The 23,517-nt window shown below is 45.7% G+C and overlaps 1 pseudogene across 1 annotated transcript; it reads left to right on the top strand.

Moving 5' to 3' along the window:
- The first annotated feature begins 2,303 nt into the window (after positions 1-2,303).
- Positions 2,304-23,459, top strand: LOC144369242 (small ribosomal subunit protein uS5m-like; annotated as a pseudogene). Its single transcript, XR_013428710.1, has 12 exons — positions 2,304-2,376; positions 6,454-6,534; positions 10,616-10,753; positions 11,366-11,491; positions 13,539-13,772; positions 15,361-15,395; positions 17,188-17,278; positions 19,551-19,597; positions 19,844-19,901; positions 20,181-20,245; positions 21,942-22,078; positions 23,083-23,459. The product of XR_013428710.1 is annotated as a small ribosomal subunit protein uS5m-like (transcript).
- Positions 23,460-23,517: the final 58 nt, after the last annotated feature.

Here is a 23,517-nt window from a genome sequence, read left to right as displayed (position 1 = left end):
ACTAAAGTGAAATCAACGAGAAAAAGGAGAAATACTGTGTGACTCTACTTGTATGAGGTACTCAGAGTAGGCATACTTCTTGAGACATAAAGGGGAATGGTAGGGCTGAGAGACAGGGAGGGGGAGTTAACATTTGGTAAGTACAATTTCAGTTTTTCAAAATGTAAAGAATTTTCCCCCCAGTGCTAGGGATTGAATCCAGGGGTGATCTACCACTGAGCCGTATCACTAGCTCTTTTTATTGTTTTTATTTCAAGATGAGGTCTCATTAAGCTGCTAAGGCTGGCCTTGAATTGTGATGCTCCTGCCTTAGCTTCCTAAGCAGCTGGGATTACAGGTGTGCGCCACCACACCCAGCACAGAGGAAATGAATACTATGAACAGAAGGTGATTATGATAGCACAACAATATGAATTTATTTAATGCCAATGTTCTGCACACTTAAAATGGTTAAGATGGTAAAGTTTACATGTATTTGCTACAATTTTTAAAGTTTAAATGTCTAAAATATGTACATGAGTGTTTATGATAGCTTTGGTTGGAATAGCCCCAAACTGGGAACAAGCCAAATATGCTAGAAAGGGCAAATGGTTAAAAAAAATGGCAGTAATAATAAGTACTTAGTAATAAAAGTAAGAAACTATAAACCAACTTGAATAGACATCAACAGTCTAAAAGCCAACTCAAAACATCACACACTATGTGACTCCATTTATTTTTTTTATTTTTTATTTTTGTATTTGTTTCAGTTTAAACTTTAATGAAATACATATTTTATTTCAATTTCTTCTCTCTACATTTGAATGGTATCTATAAATAAATTTTATTCATCTTATATCAACACATGAATTTCTTCTTTTGTGAGTAGGATGGTAATAACTAAATGTTCTCAAGTTTACAAAATTATAGATATGAAGAATAGATTGGTGGTTGCCATCTTCCAGATGTTGGGAGGGTGGATGAGTGTCTCTACAGGTGAAAGGAGGGATCTTTGTGGAGATAGAAGTTTTGTACATCGATGGTGGTGGTGGTTACATAAGTCTACTTCTGCTACAATTGCATAGAACTCCACACACACACTTTCACAGATGAGTCCATGCAAAACTGATTAATCTGAACAAACTCAGTGGGTTACATCAATGCCAACTTGCTGGTTTTCATATTATAGTTCTGTAAAATATTACCATTTCGGGAAACTGGGTGAATGGTGCATGGGTATCTTTTTGTACTAATTTTGCAACTTCCTGTGAATGTATAATTATTTCAAAAGTATAATTATTTAGGTATAAACAACATGCCAACCAAAATAAAAAACAAACTTGCTAGTGACCTTACAGCATTTGAAGGCTTGACCACAACACAGACCAGAAAGTTGCCACCGATCTGACCTGGGCTGTCCATACTGAACTGGCTTTTGTCTCACTTAGCCACAAAGGTCAGCAGTGCACAACAACTGTGTCACTTTTTTTCTTTTAAATATATACTTTTTAGTTGTGGTTGGGCACAATACCTTTGTTTTATTTATTCATTTTTCCGTGGTGCTGAAGATCGAACCCAGGGCCTTGCATGTGCTCTACCGCTGAGCCACAACCCCAACCCAACTATGTCGGTCTTGGTCGGCTCTGCCACGATTTCTACTTTTCTGTATATCTGAACATTCTAACCCTGATCCGATCGATCTAAAGACTATCTGAGCAGGAGTCCGTTTCTCACAACACATTCCTGCCGTCCTTTGTGGCAGGTTTGTGCATCATTTGTGCAAGAATGGACTGCATAAAGCGGAGCCTGAGATGAACGGGAAAACCCTGGGATACGCGTGTGTGACGACCACACGTTGGAATCAGAATAAATGCAGAAATGCCTGTGAAACTGGAGAAAGTACTTCATCTGCAAAACTCCAGGGCTTTCCTGGAGCGGGTTTCAATCTCTCCACCCTGTCTTATCCACCCTGTGGATCCTCCCTACACTTCGTGGGTCCCGGGCCTGGATAGCTTGGAGAGCTCCCTGCGCCAGCCCGACCTCCCAGGCGCTCACAAGCGGCCGCCTCCAACTCGCAGACCCGCGCCCGGGGCTGGCCCCGCCCCAGCCCCGCCCCCGGGCCCTAGCGCGAGGACCCCGCGGAGCTGTCCGCGGCTACGCCTGATCCAACCTACCCTGTGGCCCATCCGGATAATTCTTCCAACACGATATGCGCTACGGCGTGGTCCTCGGGTCTCGCACCTCCAGCCGAGGGCTGGGGCCCGCCGTTTGACGAGGAGCCTCGTGGCAGGCGAAGGACCGGCTGCCCCGGAGGGAGGAGGCGCGGCTCGCGCTTCAGCATGGCGGCGGCGGTGCGCGCTGAGGGCCGCTTTCCTGCGCTGTGCGGTGTGTCGACCGGTGAGCGCGGGGAGGGGGCGCGGGAGCCGGGGGTCGCCGGGGCCTGCGGGAGTCCAGGCGGAGGGAAGTGAGCAGCGTCCCGCGGCTCTCCCATCCAGCCCGGGACCGCTGGGTGACCTTGCGCGCGTTCCCTGCCTCTCTGGCGTCGGGGCGCTTGGCTGTAAAGTGACCGTGAAGTGTAGTGGGTTCTTCACGGTTCGTTTTGGTGAAGAGGAGGGAACTGGCGAGCCTTGCTTTCCCGGCGGGCAGGCGCGACCCCCCCCCCCCCCCCCCCCGTCACATGGTGATGCCCACCGGGTTCGGGGCTGAGAGGCGCCCGCGGGGCTCTGAAGGTGATGGTGGTTGTCCAGGTGGAGTCGGAGAGCACTGGCCTCCGTCAGCTGAATTCCAGCTGGCCGGTGGCCTCCGTGCAGAGACGGATGACTCGGACGTCAGCCCTCAGTGTCGCCTTTCCTGTCCCCCGGGGCCCTGGTGGGTTGTGTGCACCCTAGGAAGGCGCCCTGCTGCTGTGTTGCCTAAGGTTGGCTCCAGGGCCGCTGCGTGGCCGCCGCCTGCCTTCTCTGCCCTATTTTGTTGTTAAGTCCACAGTTCAGCATTTCCAATTGTGGAACTCAAAGCCCCCTAAAACCCTCAAAGTCCTTTTTTTTTTTTTTTTTTTTTTTGGTAACTCATTTTGTAGCAAAAAATTTCACCAGCAATCTTGGCAGAAAATCTGACCTTAATATTCTTTTCTTTTGTCTTTATGATTGTCTCTTCCCTTTTATTTTTCTTTCCCCATCTCCTAGTATTTCAAGGCTCTCTTCCTTCATGAGTCTAAACTGTGTGCCAGCCACTGTCTTCCTCTGTTCATGCGTTTTCCCTCACTGCCTTCCCAGTCCCTTTATGGAGTAGATTCTGTTATTATACTCTTTATACAGGTGGTGGAGGGAGCCACACAGATTGAGCAAGGGACATAGGTTTTTGCACCCAAAATTCCTGCCACCAAAGTGTGTTTCCCCGCCCCCCCTTTTTTGTCTTCTTGTGTATAACTATTTTTTTTGTTTTTTTTTTTTCAGCTTTCTTGAACTATAATTCACATACCATACAGTTCATCTATTTGAAGTGCACAATATTTGCACAAACCTGTGCATTTATCATTATAATCTAATTAGAACATTTTTATCACTCCAAGAAGGAAGCTTTTTAGCTGTAGCCACCACTGATCTATTTTCCACTCTTCTTAGCTCTCCTGTTCTAGACATTTCATGTAAGTAGAACCACATACATGGCTGGCTTATTCAGTGCAAGGTCATCAAGATTCATCCACATTGTAACATGTATCATCCTGAATTTCTTAGGGCTGAATTGTAACGTGTCCATCACCACACTTTATCTGCTCATCAGTTGAGGGACACTTGGGTTGTTTTCCATCTTTTGGCTATTATGCCTAATGTTGCTGTAAACATCAGCATGCCATGTTTTTACATTGTGTGTCTATTTTCTTTTCTCTTGAGTATGTGCCTGGTAATTCCACACTTGAGGGATGGCCAGAATGTTTTCGAAGTACCTGAGGGTACAGTGAGGGTTTTGATTTTTCTTTAGCAACATTTCTTATTATCTGTTCTTTTGATTATAGCCATCCTAGTGAGTATGAAATGGTATTCATTTGAAATTTTGATTTGCATTTCCCTGATGGATAATGAATGTATTTTCATGTGCTTATTAGCCATTTTTACATGTTTTTTTGAGAAATGTCTGTTCAAGTGTTTTGGCTCTTTTAAAATTGGGTTTTCATTTTATTATTGAATTGTAAGGAGTTCTAAAGATGTCTAATCAGATGTATGATTTGCAGAATTTTATTCCATATGTTGTTTTTTAACTTTCTTAATAGTTTGTGGGTTTTTTGTTTTTTGGTTTTTTTTTTTTTTTGTACTGAGGGTTGAACCCAGGGGTGCCTAATCACTGAGACACATTTCCAACCCTTGTTTATATATGTATTTTTAGAGACAGGGTCTCACTGAGTTGCTTAGGGGTTTTCTAAGGCTGGCTTTGAACTCAACAATCCTCCTGCCTCAGCCCCTAGAGCTGCTGGGAATATAGGCATGCACCACGAAGCCTGGCTTGATAGTGTTTTTTTGAGGCATACAAGGTTTTTGTTTATTTGTTTTTGTAGTGCTAGAGACTGAACCCAGGCATGCTGGTTCTTCTACCGCTGAGCTGAGTTTTATCCCCATCCCCGAAACACAGGTTTTAAATTTTGGCGAAGTCTGGTTTATGGGTTTTTTCTTTTTTTTTCTTTTTATCACTGGTACTTTTGGAGTTATGTTTAAGAAACATTGCTAGACCCGAGGTCATGATAATTTACCTCTGTTTTTCTTCTAGGAGTTTTATAGTTATAGCTCTTACCTTCAGGTCTTTAGTCCATTTTGAATTAAGTTGTACATAAGGTGTGAGGTAGGGCTCCAACTTCATTCTTCTTCTTCTTTTTTTTTTTTTTTTTAAAGAGAGAGAGAGAGAGAGAGAGAATTTTTCATATTTATTTTTTAGTTCTCGGCAGACACAACATCTTTGTTGGTATGTGGTGCTGAGGATCGAACCCGGGCCGCTCGCATGCCAGGCGAGCGCGCTAATGCCTGAGCCACATCCCCAGCCCCAAATAATTAAGTTGTATTTTTTAAAATATCTTTTTTATTGTTGTTGTTTATTTTTTTTTTTATGTGGTGATGGGGATTGAACTCAGGACCTCATGTGTGCTAGGCAGGCACTTTACCACTGAGCTATCTCCCCAGCCCCCCAACTTCATTCTTCTATGGGTTGACACCCTGTTATTCCAACACCATTTATTGAACACATTCCTTTTCCCCTATTGAATGGTCATGGTCCCTCTGCCAAAAACCAGTTGCCCACAAATGCTGTCTAAGTGTGTTCTGGAGAACCACACTGTATGAAGGGTTGCACAGGGAGGTACAGTCAGCCTGGTGCTGTGGGGGCTCCAGAGGGTGGAGGTTTCACAAGAGCTGCTGAGCCTCCAGGATCTGGTGGATCCAGGATCTCATATACAAAAGTGTATGAGAGCGAATTCAAGACTAACTGTGTGTTTGGATGGCTATGGGGAGGGTGGGGCAGGGGCAGCAGGAGGCTGGTGTGGAAGCCTGGGGCCATGTGGCAGTCCTGCAGGCTGTGCCCAGAATTTGTAACTTGGCAGCAGGAAGCCAGGGAAGGACATGTCAGGGCTGTTAATTGATGAAGCCTCTTACTGTAGAAAGGTGGTAAATACAAGGGGAGAGGTGGGAGACCCATTAAAAAACCTTGAACCTGTGTCTGAGTGATGCTAAGGCCTGAACAAAGAAGTGGCAACAGGACCACAGCAGAGGTGTGGCCCACGGCAGAGGGATTTTTAAGGTGACTGCCAAGCATGAAGCCTGGTTGATGGGAGGGTGAAGAGAAGGTGCAGCATGATGGCAGCTACCTGGCCAGTGGTCACTAAGCCTGGAAATCACTCATCCACTTCTCTTAGTTCTTTAATTCTGTGGATGGTATTATTCTGTGAATGTTACTGTTTTATTTATTTTTGGGGTACTGGGCATTGCACCCTATTGTGCTTTACAGAGCCACATCCTCAACCCTTTATATCTCGAGACCTGAATTTGCACTTCCCCTGCCTTAGCCTCCTCGGTATCTGTGGTTGCAGGTTTGTGCCACAGTAGGTGGCTCACCTTATTATTTTAAATGTCCCTCTTCATGTAGGAATGTATCTTTAAAATTTATTTATTCTTGTTGGAGGCCTGTGGACATAGCTAAGTGGTAAAGCACTTGCCCAGCATATGTGAGGCTCTGGGTTCTATTGCCCACACCATAAAACAACTCCACTTTTTGCTGAGTGCAGAGGCCTTCATCTGTAATCCCAGCAACTTGGGAGCCTGAGACAGGAGAATTGCAAGTTGGAAACCAGTCTGGGCAACTTAGGGAGACCCTTTCTCAAAAAACGAAGAGGGGATGTGGCTCAGTGGTGAAGCACGTGCCTGCAGGCTCCGGGCCCTGGGTTCAACCCCAGCACTGGAACCAAAAAATATTTATTTACTTATTTTTAATTGACAGGTCATTTCTGGAGCTGGCAGCTTTCCCTGAACACCTTTCCAACAGCTTCTGTTTTGGCGCTGAAGACCACTCTCAGCAATGGTGAGATTCATTTGGGAAGTATCTGTTCTCATAAGATTTAATAAGAGTTTCTGTAGATTTGAAAATGTGAATGGACAAGGCATGTCCTTGATGATGGTATTGTACCGTCTTGAGTATTTTTCAAATTTTTTATGAGTGCAATTGTTGTAGTTCAAGGCTTTAAAAAATAATGGTTGCCATTTTTGAGTAGGTATTGTGCACTAGGCTTGAAACATATCACCTTGTTCAGCCCTCACACTGGCTTTCATGAGCTTATTCGCATTTTAGAGATGATAAGGTGAATCTCTGAGAAGCCAAGTGACTTGTTCAAGATCATGCAGCCAGGCCAGGCACAGTAGTGCACACTTGTAATCCCAGTGACTTCGGAGGCTGAGGCAGGAGGTTGCAAGTTCAAGGCCAGCTCTGTCTTAAAATAAAAATAAAAAGGACTAGGGATGGGGCTCAGTGGTTAAATACCCCTGAATTCAATGCCCAGTACCTTCCCCCAAAAAAGAATGAAAGAAATCACACAGCCAGTGAAGCAGGGCTGGTCCCAGAGCTTTCTGGCTGCTGTGATGCCCCCTCCTGTGGACACAGACTTCCTTGACATAGTGCAGGGCCTCTGTTCAGCTGCCTTCTGGGAAGTCCAGGCCAACCTTGCTGTGCAAGGAAGCCTGGCCCTTTCACCTTGAGCTTCTGGGACTCCTGAGTGCTGGGCTTTCCTGTGAGTCTCCTGCCTTTTCCTCTTGTACACCCACCTGTGAGATGCCTTGGAGATCCTGGGAGAAGTCCAGCTGACAGGGCTTTCTCCCTAATGGCAGATTTCCTAGGACCTGTCACACCCACTGTGAATCAACCAGTTTGATTTGTTGCTTGGTTGATTCACTCACTGATTTATAAACAGTTTATTTACCCCTTAACATGTGCCAGGCACTGCCCTGACCTGAGCCGGTGTAGGGCCTGATAGGGATAGCTGTCCTCACTGCAGGTTGCTGTGCTATTCATTAAAATATTAACTTTCAGGCTGGGGGTGCGGCTCAGAGGTTGAGCCTTGCCTAGGGTGCCCAAGGCCCGAAATTGAATCCCCAGCTCCACACCAGAAGTAAAAAAAAAAAAAAAAAAAAAAAAAATTTGAGTTTCCAAAAGGTCGTAAAAGGCTCAGAGCTTTCATTCCTAGTCCTTTTCTGCTCCTTCCCATCATCTAGGAACACTAATTCTTTCACCTTCCTCTGGTTATATTTCTAAATACACTCAGTCTTCTTTAAACAACATTGTTATGCTAATTGGAGATGTAGCAGTCTATCCTTACCCTTACTTTCTTCCAGTATAGGTAGAAGCCAAGTTTGGACTGAATCTCTGGGCATTGTTTTTGTTATTAAATTATGTGCACATTCAGAGTGGAGCTAGGTAGTATTCTACTGTTACATTTTTTCCTGAAATTCATAATTGCCTGACTTTTAAGAAGTTGATTGCTTTCCTTATCACTCTATTTTTCTAAATGCTGCAGCAAATTAGTCAGAAACATAGTAATAAATTTTCTAAAATCTCTCACCAACCAGTTTTCCTAGAAGAGACCCAAGTGAGAAGGAAGGAGTTCTTGGTGTAGAACGTGATGTGTGCTGAGGTAGAACCCTGGGGGCCTCTCCGTCCCCACCTGAGGGGTTGTGGCCTATCCCACTTTAGGCTGCAGGGTTGTTGCTTCCTGAGTCTGGGGTCTCATGACCTAAACTTAATAAGAACTCAAAGGATCAGAACAGAGTTGATAAGTGAGGTGGATTGTGATCTGTAAGTGAGCTTCAGAACGTGACTCAGCCTGAACTACTGAACTTTCTTCTTTAAAAAATCATAACACGGGGCTGGAGATGTGGCCCAAGCAGTAGCACACTCCCCTGGCATGGGTGCGGCCCGGGTTCAATCCTCAGCACCACATACAAACAAAGATGTTGTGTCTGCCGAAAACTAAAATGTAAATAAAATATTAAAAAAAAAATCGTGACACAATGTAAGCAAAACCATTTATACAAGTGTGCATGAAAATTGACTGTTGTTTTGGTGGTACTGAGGATTGAACTGAGGGGCACCCTATCACTAAGCTACATAACCAGCCCTTTTAATATATTTTTTCTTTGTTTATTTTTTTGATGGTGCTGGGGATTGAATCCAGGGCCTTGTGCATGCAAGGCAAGCACTCTACCAACTGAGGTATATCCCAGACCTATGTTTTATTTTGAAACAGGTTCTTGCTAAGTTGCTAAGGCTGGCTTCGAACTTGCAATCCTTTGCCTCAGTCTCCTGAGTCACTGGGATTACAGCCATGTGCCATGCACCCAGAAAAAGTGACTATTTCTAATGTGTACAAAGCCCTGGGTTCAATCCCCAGTTCTTCCCTGCCTCCCATTAAAACAAACAAAAAATAAGTGGCTATTTCTAAATTCTAAAGTTGATTTCTTTTTATTTTTGACAGTTGGTTTCTTTTAGGCTGGGTACATTATTAGCTATGAGTGATATTTCAGTCTTTCCAAAAAATCTGTTAATAATTTTTACACTTCTTGAACTACATTAAAGATTATAATGCTGAACAGAGCAAGATGAAATGTTTTAATATTAGATATGTGTTGAAGATGAAGGTGTTTACAAGAAAGGCTGTGTATAGCAGAATGAGATTTGTAATGATAAAATTCTGGTTTGTTAAACAATGAAGACCCAGGGCTGGGGTTGTAGCTCAGTAGCAGAGTGCTTGCCTAGCATGTGAGGCACTAGGTTTGATCCTCAGCACCACATATAAATAAATAAAGATCCGTCAACAACTTCAAAAAAAATGAAGACCCAATGTTTTCTGGCTACATTTTATTTGGTAGTTCATCAGGTGGGCTACAGGTCTAGAGGACATCTGTGTGCTAGGTGCGATCTCCCTCCCCACAGGTGAGCAAATCATCTGGAATCGAAATTAGTGTTGAAATCTCATCCAGTCATCCAGTTCCTTGTGGCATTGGCAAATGTATCTCATAGGCCTACATTTGAAACAAAATGGTCGTATTAAGTGCTGTCCAGTAATCAAAGATTATCCCTTTGTGTTTGGGTCTCTGTATTCAGTGGAACTATTTCGATGGCTTCCTACCACCCTTAGATGTCACTCTCCCTGTCCTTACCCGCTTTCTTTCTCTGGTCCTGTGAGTCATGGTTGATGCTGCTGATGAATCTGCAGTTACTGTCCTCTGCATGGCTTCACTCAGACTTGAAAACAGCTGTTGTCAGGTTTTTGTTTTGTGTTTATCAAGCCAATACCCTAAAGGCCACTTTCCCTCCAGGGCTGTTTGGATCCTGTCACTTCTCTAGTGAAGCACAGAGCTCAAGAATCTGTGCATGCACTGATCTTGCCAGCACTGTCCCACTCCTTCATCACCACCTGTTCCTGTCACCTCTGCCTTCTTCCTCACGTGAAACCGCCATCCCTGGGACTGGTCAGATGGCTTCCTCTCAGACATGGCTGTTCTAAAACCTTTTCTCAAGTAATAGATGCATGTGGTTAAAAAAAAAAAAATCCCTCAAAATACAAAAATGTGGGTCTTTCACATCCAACCTTAAGTGCCCCTGTTTTCTTCCACAGAGACAGCCGCTCCTCAGTCTCTTGCCTGATCTTCTGGAGCTGTCTACAGCATGCCTTCCCTGCTTCCCTGTGTTTTGAACATAAAGGGCAGGGTACCCTCTACACATTGAGTCTTGTTCTTCTGAAGAGTTTCACTTGAAGGTCTTTCCTCATCTGTCCACTGCCCAGCTGCATACAGCAGAGGGCGCCATTTGCCCAGAGCAGCCCAGGAGCTTGGGCTGGATAATGCAGGGCAGAAACCCTGGCTGTACAGAGCTTTCTTGAGACTGGGACATCCACTGTGGAAATGAACCATGACCTCTCTAGGAAGGGCATTTAGGTGGCTTTCATTCCTAAAAGTTTGGTTTTATTTTTTAAATAACAATTGTCCTCAAAATATGATTCTTAAAAGATTAGAATTTTTAGAGACTTATTTTCATCAAGTCACAGTTATTTGGTGCTGGCAGCTCCACAGCCAGGGAGCATCTAACTTGGTTTTGTTTCATCTCTCTGTAGGCCCTTTGTCACTGCAGGGAACCAGAGACAGCCGACACTTCACCAGCTTGAGTCATGCGCTACAGACACAGTGCTGTATCTCTCCTCCCACCAGCCGGTCAGGCCAGCAGTACAGACCCTACAGCTTCTTCACTAAATGTAGGTAGACTGGCACACACTTCCACTTCCTGCAACAGGAAAGTAGGGGTGCTTTCCTATCTTAATTTTTCTTCTGTCATAAACGAATTAACATTTTAGTGATTATTCAACTAAAAATGCAACTAGAATTATCTCATGTGCTACAGCTGTATTTGGAGAGCACTAGTTTATCTGAGCCCCTCATTTGGGGCACCCAAGGCCTAGAAGTATTGAATTGTGCCCCAGATACCCTGCTGATTTAGAGTCACACCAAGAAGGCCCTTACTGTTTTTAGCTGGGCCTTTGCTAGGACGTATCATTTGGAGAAGTTCAAGAGACGTCACTACTGAGACCTGAGTTGTGATTGGCAGACATCAGGGAAGCAAGTCTACTTACTGGTCAGGGACTTACTGGGATTTAATGTTAGCCATCTTTTGTGGAAACAAAGTGGAATTGTCTCCTCTTGTGTTTTCCAAATGTAATCATGTTTTATGTTCACTGTATGATTTTATTTTATTTTCATTCCCTCAGTGACATGGATGAAGCTGGGCTTTGTGGCCTTTCTTATTCTTAGGAGAGTGTAGATCTTTGCTTTACAACTACAGAGTTTTTCAAAACCCCGTTTCCTTACAGTGACAGCAGATGAGCTCTGGAAAGGTGCTTTAGCAGAGACTGGTGCTGGGGCAAGAAAAGGAAGAGGCAAAAGAAGCAAAAAAAAGAGAAGGAAGGATCTGAACAGGGGTCAGGTCATTGGTGAAGGTAAACGTGTTTGGTTGTTTTGACAGTTTTCAGATTTGGTCCTGAACTTGGGGTGGGAAACTGATGATCTTGGGAAGGGGAGAAATAGCAAGCAAGCTGGGTCTGAGGGAGGCCTGGGGGGGCCCAACGGCAAACTTTGTTCTAAAAAGAGTCTATGTGCTTTTAAAGTGTTTTCCCCCGATTTTATGGATATTTGGCAAACTGGAAACATTCTCATTAAGTGCATAAGAATCCATGGTTTAGAGTCCAACCAGGGGGCTTACCAGCTGCCCCAGAGTGTCACGTACTCCATGGGGCACAGCTGTGATAGGTCCTGTGCTGCACACAGCCCAGTGCAGGCAGGTGGAGCTCGCAGAGAGCTGGCAGGCTTCCCCTGCCCAGAGAAGACAGTGACCAAGAGCAGATCTGTAGTCACAGGGCCTGTTGCCGCTACTCAACTGGGCTGCTGTCACACAGAAACTGCCCTGCACAGCGCATGGTTGGACAGGCCCAGCTGTGTTCCGGTAAAACTTTATTTACAAATCAGCTGGTGGGCCGCACTTGGCCTTGGTCCTTCACGTGCTGATGTGATTGTTTATACTTGTGCTTTTGAAAGCAAAAATAGGATAGGTGAACTTGAATTGGCTTATTTTTACTGTTGTGCAGACTCATCGCTTTTGATACTAACAACCTTTCAGAAATAAAGGAAGCACCTTGTGCTGCACTTCTAAGATTGCACATCTGCTTGGGTGCTTTTACTACTTGTATCTTGTTTTAGTTTTTAAGCATTTGTTATTTATTTTTAATAATGTTAATAATAATAATAATAATAATTATTATTATTATTCTTGAGACAGGTCTTGCCATCTGGTCTTGCCAGGCTGGTCTTGAACTTGCAGGTTAAAACCTCCCTCCTGTCTCAGCCTCCCACCTAGCTGGGACTGCTCACATGCACCACTGTGTCTGGCTATAATTTATGTTTTCAAATTATAAAAATCGTATGCATACCTTCTCAGTAAAAACGCAGAGTGTAGAGAAAACTAAAAGCCCCTGATGTCCTTCCTGCCGTCCACATTCCCATTGTCTCCCCTGAGGGGCCACTGGTCTCATATTGGTATTTCCTTCAGTTGTTTTTGTGTGTGCTGGTGCGCGCTTTTGTATCAATTCCCTAAAAGAAATAGATATCGTCTTTAAAAAGAAAAGAAAAGAAAAAGATAATTATACTATATGGTACATGCAATTGTATAATCTGCTTTTTTTTTTTTTTTTTTTTTTTAACCCAATAAGAGGTCTCAGGGCTGGACATGGTTGGCAAACCCCTTAACCCCAGCGACTGGAGAAGCTGAGGCAGGAGGATGACAAGTTTCAAGGCCCGCCTCAAGAATTTAGTGAGACCCTGTCTCAAAATAAATAAAAAGGGTTGGGGATGTGGCTCAGTGGTAGAACGCCACTGGGTTCAATTTCCAGAACCAAAAGTAATAATAATAACATGTCTTAGAAATCATTCCACATCAGAACCTGGAGAGCAACGTTTTTTTTTTGTTTTTTTTTTTTTAAGAGAGAGAGAGAGAGAGAGAGAGAAATTAATATTTTATTTTTTAGTTTTTGGTGGACACAACATCTTTATTTGTATGTGGTGCTGAAGATTAAACCCCGCGCCGTGCGCATGCCAGGCAAGCGCACTATTGCTTGAGAGCCACATCCCCAGCCCGAGAGCAACGGCTTTTGATTTTGTGCAGGATATGGCACCTGCTGGCTGTGCGTTCAGCCGTTCCTCTGTTGCCGACTCTGTTGCCGACCTGCATTACAGGTCGTGTTTCAGCAGACATCTTAGCGCTCACAGGCCTCACGAGTGTTTCTCTTGGTAAAAGTGAAAATGCGGTCACATGCCTGTAGGGTAGATGTGCATAAAACTGTGACAGTGCCAGGTCACCTGCCAAGTGATCGCATCAGCTCCAACTCCACAATACTGTGCTGGTGTCTGTCCACGCGTTCCCTGGCATCTTAGCAACATGAAGAGTGAGCACCTTTTAGAAGTTGTCACTTACCTATAATCTTTACCCTTCAGGACGCTCCGGCTTCTTGTGGCCGGGTCTGAATGCCCCTCTCATGAGAAATGGAGCCGTGCAGACCATTGCCCAGAGGAGCAAGGAGGAGCAGGAGCAGGTGGCGGCTGACATGCTCCAGCAGAGGGAAGAGTGGGACTGGAAGCAGAGGATGAAAGTGAAGCGGGAGCGAGGCTGGAGCGGGAACACATGGGGTGGCCTCAGTGTCGGTCCCCCGGACCCTGGTCCCAATGGAGGTAGTGGAGGCCTGGTTTGCTTGCCTTTGGTAGAGGACGTATCGTCCTACAGTGTTTCTGAAAATAATTTTATTGTTTACTTGTCTGTTTAGATTACCCTTTCTGAAAAAAGAATTTGACCTCTTTGACTAACTTTCCACATTGTTATCCCGGTTGCATTTGTGGGACACTAGAGGCCTGTAACCAGGAAGTGTTCCTCCAACAGGATGGAAAGCCCTGGGTCCCAGTGCCTTAGCAGGTGCCTTAGACATGGTGGTGTGCATTATAGATCTGTAGGGCACAGCGTTTCCCAAACACGTGGCCTCAGGCTTGGAGTGCTGTTTAACAGCAGAGTTGAGAGACCCCAGAGAGCTGTCACTAAGCCTTCGTAAAAGCAAACATGAAACAAAAACTGACGACACTTAGGCTGAATTAGAAAACAAAGCCTCCCCCTCCCCACAAAGGCAGATTCACCTGAAAATCTTGCTCTTGCCAGTGAGTGGGAGAGGAGGAAGCAAACAGGAGTTTGGCTCAAAGTAGAGGAATGGTTGGGCTGGAGAGGATGGGGCGAGCGTGCAGGAGGGTGGAGGTCTGGGAGGGAGAGGACCTGCCCACGAGCCAAGTCCCCAGTAACCAGATCCAGAGTTTAGACAGACAGGCTGCTGTTAGCCAGCAGGGGCAGGGTGCAGGTTTGGGTGAGCCTGTGCAATGGGGGTGGAAAGGCGGGGAGGTCACCTGGTATCTGGTAGCTTTGGTGAGGAGTCATCAAGCCAGATAGTGGCATTGGTGAACATGGCCACCAGAATATTTCTTGATGAGAAGGTGGCACTTGGCACTGGCTTCACTATCACCCAGTGGGTGGGACCCTGGCAGTGTCCAGGAAAGAAGATTGACTCTGGAGCTGACCGCTTTCAAAGCCGACTGCTGGGTACAGAAGCTTTTATTCTGCTCTCCTATTTTATTTTGTAATTGAGATTTTGTGTAATAAGTAAAAGCAAGAGAATTGGGGAGTGTTGGAAACAGCTGTGGTGGTAAGCAGAGGCTGAATTAAGAGAACTGAAAGCTGAGGAGCCGGGAGTTCCCGAGCGGGTCAGACCCGCAGTTGAGAGTGGTGAGCGTAGGCCAGGCTCTGATCTCTCCTGGCAGCAGCAGCAGGCCACTTGTGACCAGACAGCTGCGTGGGTTCTGGCCTGGAGAGGGCGGTAGAGACAAAAGTGTAGGGATTGAGGACGTTGGCGAGATCTATGAGGAGTGAGGGACTTTGGTGTCTTTGAGGGACTTTGGTGAGAGAGGCTGTGAAGAGCCCAGGAGACCAGATGGGAAAGCAGCGAGGAAGGCTCTGGAGGTGTCGGCGCTCCAGGAACCTGTGCCTCGGGAGCCGGCAGCAGGGAGCTGGAGAGGGGGAGGCTGCGGTCAGAGAGTCGTGGCTGAGCTCGTGAAGTCAGGCCAGGCAGTCCCCGTGGATGATGGGAACTGGGGCGCAGCCTGGAGAGCGGCACCAGAGAGCTCATGTTCTTCCCATTAGAAGTCTGAGGGCACCTGGGAAAGGCTGTCACACGTGAGCAGCGTGGATGCTCTTATCTGTGTGCTTTTTCTTCTCTCCTTGTAGAGACCTATGAGGACTTTGATACCAGGATACTCGAGGTAGGCCTGCCGAGCTCAACTCCCAGGGTCCTCTGGAGAGGTTGCCGGGGTCGGGTGGGCAGGAGGAGCTGAGCAGAGCTGTGGTGACAGTGATCTCTCGGACACAGACTCAAGTTCAGGGAGGAATTAACACAATTTGAAGTTCAGTTCCTTCATGTTGGTGGTCCCCACTGCTGCCTTGGTTTGTGGGGACTATGAAATTGAGGTTTGTGAGGGGCAAATTCAGGAGCACAATTTGGAGATTATGTTAAGTTCCTTCTTCCTGGAGCTAGAGTGTGCTATGTGGTGGCCTCTTGTGGAGCTGTACACCAGTTGTATCTAGGACACAATCAGAGAACAGGTTGGGAGGAGCAGGGGCAGGGGCAGAAAGCCTCAGGTTATGGCCAGTGTGCAGTTTGACTAGGGCAGTGGTCTCTGGGCTGCTCACAGATCCTGTATCAGGTGTGCTTGAACCACCCTTCCAGGGTGGTTCTCTGATGGCCAGTGTTCCTTGGAGCTGGCACTGTGCATTTAATCAGTGTTTCATAATGTGGAACAGAGCCGGGCTCGGTGGTGCACAGCTGAAATCCCAGTAGTTTGGGAGGCTAAGGAGGGAGGATGGTGAGTTCCACAGCCTCAGCAAAAGCAAGGCCCTAAGCAACTCAGTGAGACCCTGTCTCTAAATAAAATACGAAAAAGGGATGGGGATGTGGCTCAGTGGTCAAGTGCCCTGAGTTCAATTCCCAGTACCTCCCCAAATTGTGGAATAATTTATATATCAAATTTGTGACAAAGCCTCTCTGAATATGTATATTATTTCTTCAATATCAGTTATATTATGGAATTTTTAAAATATGTTTACAAGTGTTTTATGTTGGTATCCCATTGTGTGTTATTCCCCCCACCCCAATTCTAGAGATTGAACCCAGGGCTTTGTGCATTGCTAGGCAAACACTCTGCCACCAAACCACATCCCCAGCCCTTTTAACTTTTTATTTTGAGAAGGGTCTCGCTAAGTTGCCCAGGCTGGCCTTGACTTTGCCTTCTTCCTGCTTCAGTCTCCTGAGTCACATGGATTACAGGCGTGTGCCCCTACACACACCCCAGTTCATAGCTTTTGAAAGTTAATCCCACTGAAAGAGTCTTTCATATGTAGGTTGTTTCCTATAAGATCATTCAAAAGTGTGGCCTCAGCCTCCCTTTTCCTTAAACTTCTTCCTAGGAAGGAAAGGGGACAACTGTCATTTAAGCAGTTTAGTTAATAGTTTCATAATTCCTGGCCTTTAAAATAGGCTGAAAAAATGGGAGATTTTCCTGAAGTTTATAATGAATAGGTGTTTCCAAATTCTGTATTCTTGTTTAAGCCTGATCCTTAACATAGCAGTCCAGTCCTGCGAAGTTTTTTCCTTACGTTGCATTTCATCATTTCTAAGATATTTTAGTACCTTTGATACTGGAATTTGTCTTATAATCAGTGTTAAACTATTTCAAAGTTTAATCCATAGTGTTTTCTTTCCTGTGTACATTTATTAAGATGGGGTATATTGAGTTGTGTAGTTGTAAATTCCTTTAAAGATTATCTTAGTTAACTCTCCTAATAACCCAATGAAATAGGAAGAGAAAGTCTTATTTCCATTGTGTTCCCGAAATGCTTCAGAGGGAGGGTTTGTTTGGGAAGTTTGCTTTTGTGCCTACAGACTGGAGGAGGTGCTGGGTCCTGCACCAAGCCTTGTGTGGCTGAGCCAGCAGGTCCTCGTCCTCTACCTCAGAGTTTTCTTCAGCTGTCCTATTGATGAAGCATTTTGTCTTTTAGGTCAGAAATGTTTTCAATATGACAGCCAAAGAGGGAAGGAAGAGATCAGTCCGTGTCCTGGTGGCTGTGGGGAATGGGCAGGGAGCTGCAGGTGAGTGGGGTGACGCTGGACACAAAGAGGCCTGGCTGCCCGGCTGGAAGCCAGGGCCCTGCTGCCAGTCTCACTTTTTCTACTAATAGAGCCGCCTAGAGGTCTGGGCTCACAAACCTGGTGGTAAACCACGAAGCTTCTCAGAGAAAGAAAGAAAAGCTCTTAAGGCCTACATCTGAGGACTGGGTATTTTAAAGGGCTTAAGACACTATTGTATGGTGCATAATAGTAAAAACTTAGAACAAGTTCAGTCGGGCCTGGTTACAGGATAGCTGTCCAATATAATATTCTTTTTTTTAATATTTATTTTTAGTTATAGGTGGACACAAGATCTTTATTTTTTATGTGGTGCTAAGGATCAAACCCAGTGCCTCACGCATGCCAGGCGAGTGCTCTCCCTCTGAGCCACAACCACAGGCCTCCAAAGTAATATTCTATAGCCATTAAAGAATTGTGAAAAATTACTTACACAATAAGTGATTTTGGTTAAAAATTTGTCATGTAATCATGATTTTTTTTTTAAAGTCATTTATATGCAAGGAAAAAAACTAGAAGACTGTACACTGACTGATAAGTGTTCACTTGGGTTAGCAGGTTTGTCAGTCATTTAAATTTTCTTCTTTAGACTTTTAAAGTTTCCCTACTGAACATCTTGTTTTTGAAATGTGTTCACATAGAACTGGAAAACTGTTTGTTGCTTCCTTTTGAAAATTTCAAAGCAAAAGCAAAATACATGATAGTGCGTTGCTGTAAGAGACCATGGTTAGCAGTTAGTGTTGTCTCTTTTCAAAAATATCTTTTCTGAAATTTTGTGTCCATGTTACCTCCCTTTACCTTTTTATCAAAAGCTTAGCAGAGATCTTATTATAGCCATGAATTTGCACCTTGCTCTTCTTGCTTGGTTTTGCCCTGAGAGGTCTTCTGTTAGCATAAGCAGATTTCTGGTATTGGTTTCATAGTGTTCCAGTGTGTGCATAGACATGATTTTTGACCCAATCCCTATTGTTTCCAAATTTGTATCATTTATTACAAACAACAACAATAACATTGACCTTTTTGTACATGGAGCTTGTTGAACTTTTGGAAATATAGAAATAGGAGAAATGTCTTGAAATTGCTGCCGCACTGGGTGTAAATGTCAAGTATTGCCAGATCTCCTCCTCAAAGGTTGCATCAGTTTATGTCCCTCTGTACCACCCATCCTTGCCCTGAGTAGTATCAGACTTTACTGATTGTCAGTATGATCCCTGAAACGTCTCTCCCAGTTTACACCTGTACTTTCTAAGTTAGGAGAGTGCCGACGCCATTTTGCGTGTTCATTGGCCGTTGCGCTTTCCCTTTGGACATCTGTCAGTCCAGGTGCTTTGCCTATTGTTTTAATTGGGTGGTTTTCTTGTCTTTATTGATTGGGATTAGCTTCTTGTAAGTTAAGGACATGAGCCTTTTTTGTCTTATCATCTTTTGACTTAGTTTTGAATTTTTTTCCACATCGAAGCTTTAAAATCCACAGAAGTTTTAAACCTTAACATAGCAAATTTATCAGTCCTAGGTCACTTCTGGTTTGTGTTTTGCTTAGAAAGTCTCCTTTTGAAGATTATAAGTAAGTCCACTCATATTTCCCTCTAGGACTTCCATGGTTTACTTTGTTCTGTTTAAACTAAGAACTGGAATTCAAGCCCTTTTCATCCCAGGCCTCAGATGTCTTGCCTATTTTATTTTCCTGTGGGTAATTTTAAAACAAAGTACTTTTTTCAAATTAAATAATAAATGGTGGCAGCAAATAATGGAAGCATTTCTGCAACTTGTGATAGACCTCATTTCCTAGGGTAAAGCATTTACAAATTGGAAACTATTAGGTTTATTTTTCTGGTTAATTAAAATTGAAATTCTACTGAAATCATAGTTTTACTCTATAACAATGTATTTTTCCCCTATCCCTTCTTGTCATTTTAATCTCTTTGCACAAGTGCCCCAAAACATTTGCCTTTTATAAATATAGAGCATACTTAATTTTAAAAATTGAGTATATTTCATTTTATTAGAGATTTATAAAAGGTAATGTTATGTATCTCAATGTCAAGTCTGTCGAATGCCTCAGAACAGATGAGCACATCTCTGGCTTTCTTCATGGCTGGTTGTGCAGAGCAGGTGTTCTGTGGGCAGTTGAAAGAAGGGCGTGAAATGCTGTAGAGCCCAAACTGGGAGCTGGGGAGAGGCACAGGCTGGGTCAGAGTAGCTTTCCTTTTCATAAGTTTTGCTTTTTCTTTTGAAGGTTTTGCCATTGGGAAGGCCACTGAGCGGGTGGATGCTTTCAGGAAAGTACGTGCATGTTTTTCTTTGTTAACATTTAGTAGAAGATGAAAAGCTCTGTGTTCACATGGGGGCACTGCAGGCACACAGTCACGTATCACGAAGGAATCGTCAGTGTATGTGTGATAATGATATTGTGGCTAAGTCCTTATGTTTTAAGGTGCATAGGTGGAATTTTTTATAATAAAATACTTTATAAAATAGTTTTGAAACCCAGCGAGAGATTTAGGAGAATTTGTTCCTTCCTTTCTTCAGGCAAAGAACAAAGCCATCCACTATTTGCATTACATAGAGCGGTATGAAGACCATACAAGTGAGTGTGGGTCTTTTCTTGTAAGATTTGCAGAATGCCACTGTGTCCTGGTGTGTCTGTGACATGCCCAATGGGTGTCTTTGTGTTGCTCTGACTGCATTCTTACAAATGTGCAAAATGAGGAAACAGCCTGGCCTCGGGGGTGTGGCAGGAGAATGAGTGGGGTCAGCGTCTGTGTGTCCTGTGGGCTGGCTTCTTAGGGCAGCACCCAGTGCTCTGTGGCTTTTGCAGACATTAAAGCCACATGCCTGACCCTCCTGTGTCTGCTTTACCCCCCAGTATTCCATGACATCTCTTGGAGATATAAGAGGACACACACATCAAGATGAAGAAACAGCCCAGAGGTAACTGGAAAGCTCTGACTCTCTGTTGAACATAAAGCAGAGAAAGCACCACAGTCCCACCCTCCCCCCTGGGGTTGTTCGCCTCTCCTTGAACTCATCCTGAGAGTGACAGATGGAAGTCCTGAATTAGGCTGAGGAAGGGCAGGCTCCTGGGGAAGAAGCCAAGGTCGGGCTGCACAGGCCCAGGCCTGTTCCTGGAGTGGCTGAGGCATGCAGAGCAGGTGGTGGTGGTCCGGTTGGATGAGTGGGCACGTGGTTCCTCCTGGAGCCTTCACCCAGCTGGACGGTGTTTTTTCCTGCCAGTCACGTGCTGTTCCTCTACAAGTGTCGTGGTGTTAGGCTTGTTATTTGGTGCTGGGGATTAAAGCAGAGCCCCACACCTGTGAAGCACGCGCTGTCACGGAGCTCCCCCAGCCCCTCACCATTGAGTACTGTTGAACTTCTATGATCTCTATTCATTGAGGCACTGGGTGAGCAGAAATGGCCTTTCTTGTCTTGTGGACAGGCCACAGGCAGTGTTGGTTATGGGGACAGTCACACCCAGTGCACTCTTGGTGCAGAATTCTTAAACATTTGGATTTGCATTTTGCTTGCAGTTCTGTAGTAAGAACCTGTTTCATTTGACTGTAGTTTTTTAAATCTCAGGAGTTCAGGTCAGGAGCTGGGCGCAGTGGTGCACACCTGTAATCCCAGTGACACTCAGAAGGCTGAGATAGGAGGATTGCAAGTTGCAGGCCAGCCTCAGCAACTTAGTGAGGCCCTAAGCAACTGAGCTACTGCCTTGTGCCTTCCTCAGTGCTGTCAAGAGGAGGAGGAGGGCCACCTTCATCAGGGTGGCCAGAGGTGGCCTCTGAGCAGGGGCAGTGTGAGTGAGATCCTGAAGGAAGAGGAGCAGAGGGGCAGGTCTGGGAGAACGTTCCAGGCTGGTGCGTGCCCCAGGTACAGTGTGCCCTACTGCACAGGCCATGTGAGGACAGTGCAGTAAGTGGGGTCAGGCACGGTGTGTGTGTGTGTGTGTGTGTGTGATAATGATATTGTGGGGGGAAGATCCTGCAGATGTCTTTGTTTAATTCAGAGAGCAATGGCCAGTGAGAGGTTGTGCCCCGGAGCCTTGATTTGCTGAGGATCAAACCCAGTGCCTCACACATGCCGGGCAAGCGCTCTGCTCTATAGCCCCAGCCCTGGCTTGTGTTTTTGATGCTCTTCTGGAGGAGGGATTGCCGGTGGCCAAGAGCAGGGCACGTGGCTAGAGGGGAGGAGACCACCCCAGCACTGAAGGCCATCAGGGAGGTGAGAAAGCACTCCAGGAGCCACCAATTCAGGAGACGCTGCCACTTAGGCCAGAAGGTGTTCCCAGGAGAGGGAAGTGGTGTCGCTGCCAGGGCAGCTGAGTGGTCTAGGAGGGTGAGGACAGGCGTCTCCCTTGATGGTAACCAGGCATGGACACGGGAGCTGGCCTGGGCAGAGGGCCAAGAGTTTTCAGGCACTAAAGTTTTAATGTAAGTAACATCGTGGTTTCCCCCCCACTACGTTTAAGGTAGATATTCTGTTTAATTTTTGTACATACCATTGAATAAATGTCGTCCTAGAAGTCACACTAGCTGGGGGTGGTGAAGCCAAAATGTCATTCCCTAAACCCAGAGCCACACGAAAGACAGCATGCTGGCAGGTGCTCAGTCCATTTCCTGTCTCCTAGGATACGGCCTGCGCTGCCACAGGGCCATCATTACCATCTGCCGGCTCATTGGCATCAAGGACATGTATGCCGAGGTCTCTGGGTCCGTCAACATGCTCAACCTCACCCGGGGCCTCTTCCATGGGCTCTCCCGCCAGGTAACCTTCCCTGGGGTTTGAGCAGGTCTGGCTGTGCTGCAGACCAAGGTGCTGAGGGTCTCCTAGGGGCTCCCACGGCCACCTGCTGCAGTGACCCCAGGGCTCTGCTGCCCAACCAGAGCTAATCTTGTTTCTCAACATCACCTCACCGAGTCGTTTTGAACCAAATCTCAGGTCCCATTTTATTTCATTCGTAAATATTTCACTGTATTTCTAAAGGATCCGAATCAGAAACCTGAGAAGTGGTTTCTGATTCTGATCCTTTAGAGGATCTAAAGGATCCGTTTACTTCTATGGTAGAACGCTTGCTAGGAACACTTAAGGCCCAGGGTTGATCCCCAGCACTGGGGAAAAAAAAATGTCATGGTACCCTTAGCATTCCTAAATATCATGACTCAGTATTATCAAGTATCGAATCTGTTCATTCAAATCTATCCATTCGTCCGATTTAAAAACTTTTTTTTTTTACACAGTTTTTGATTCAATCCCGTTGATTTGATTCAATCCAGTTGAGAAGATGTCAGCACTTCTAAAGTTTCTCCTGTGTCTTTTAAGTCTCTCTTGGTCTGTCCCTCTCTCTTCCCCCCTTGCTGCTGTTATGTTGAAAAAGTCAGGTGTTTTGTCCCATAGTGTTTCCAGGGTTGAGCACCCGTGGGGTCCTTGATGTCCTTTCCCCCCTGGACCTCCTGTGATTTGGTTGTTAGATCTCAGGGCTCCACCAGGTTCAGGCTTGGTGCTTGGCCCGGCAGGCACGTGCTTAGGGAGTTTGGAAGGCGAGGCCTGGCGTACCCCAGTTTGGGGTGGGAAGGTGGGCTGAGGCATCCCCCTGTGACAGCCACTGTGGTTTAACCACCCAGAATCAGCTGGCACTGCTCTTTCCCCCAAGCTCTCTGGTGGGTTCTGCACTCCCACCCCCACCCCACCCCTGTGGTGGTGCCTCTCACTCCTATAGCCACAGGGACCCTCGGAGACCTAACTGCTGTTCTCATTTTGGTCTTGCCCAGGAAACCCACCAACAGCTGGCCGACAAGAAAGGTCTCCATGTGGTGGAATTCCGGGAGGAATGTGGCCCCCTGCCCATCCTGGTCGCCTCCCCCCGGGGGGCCTTGAGGAAGGATCCTGAGCCAGAAGAGGAGGTTCCCGACATCAGGCTGGACTGGGAAGAGGTGAAGGCTGCACAGGGAATGAAGCGCTCTATTTGGTCAGGTCTCAAGAGGGCCTCCACCTGACCTTCCTGCCACCTGGCTCCCCTACTGCAACACCGTGCCTGCTGCCCTAGGCGCCTGGGACTCCCCCGTCACATCTTGCTGTGTCACCTCTTTTTTCTTTTTTGAGGTAATTTCAACCTTCTTTATTTACAAATAAATAATTCTAGTTTTGATTTATTGATCACGTGATCTGTGCCAGGCAGTGTGACAGGGACATTATGTACTGACCTC

Source organism: Ictidomys tridecemlineatus, chromosome 12 (genome assembly GCF_052094955.1).
Source record: "Ictidomys tridecemlineatus isolate mIctTri1 chromosome 12, mIctTri1.hap1, whole genome shotgun sequence".
Taxonomy (NCBI): Eukaryota; Metazoa; Chordata; class Mammalia; order Rodentia; family Sciuridae; genus Ictidomys; species Ictidomys tridecemlineatus.
The sequence above is the reverse complement of the archived record's forward strand: the minus strand, read 5'-3'. Positions and strand labels throughout refer to the sequence as shown.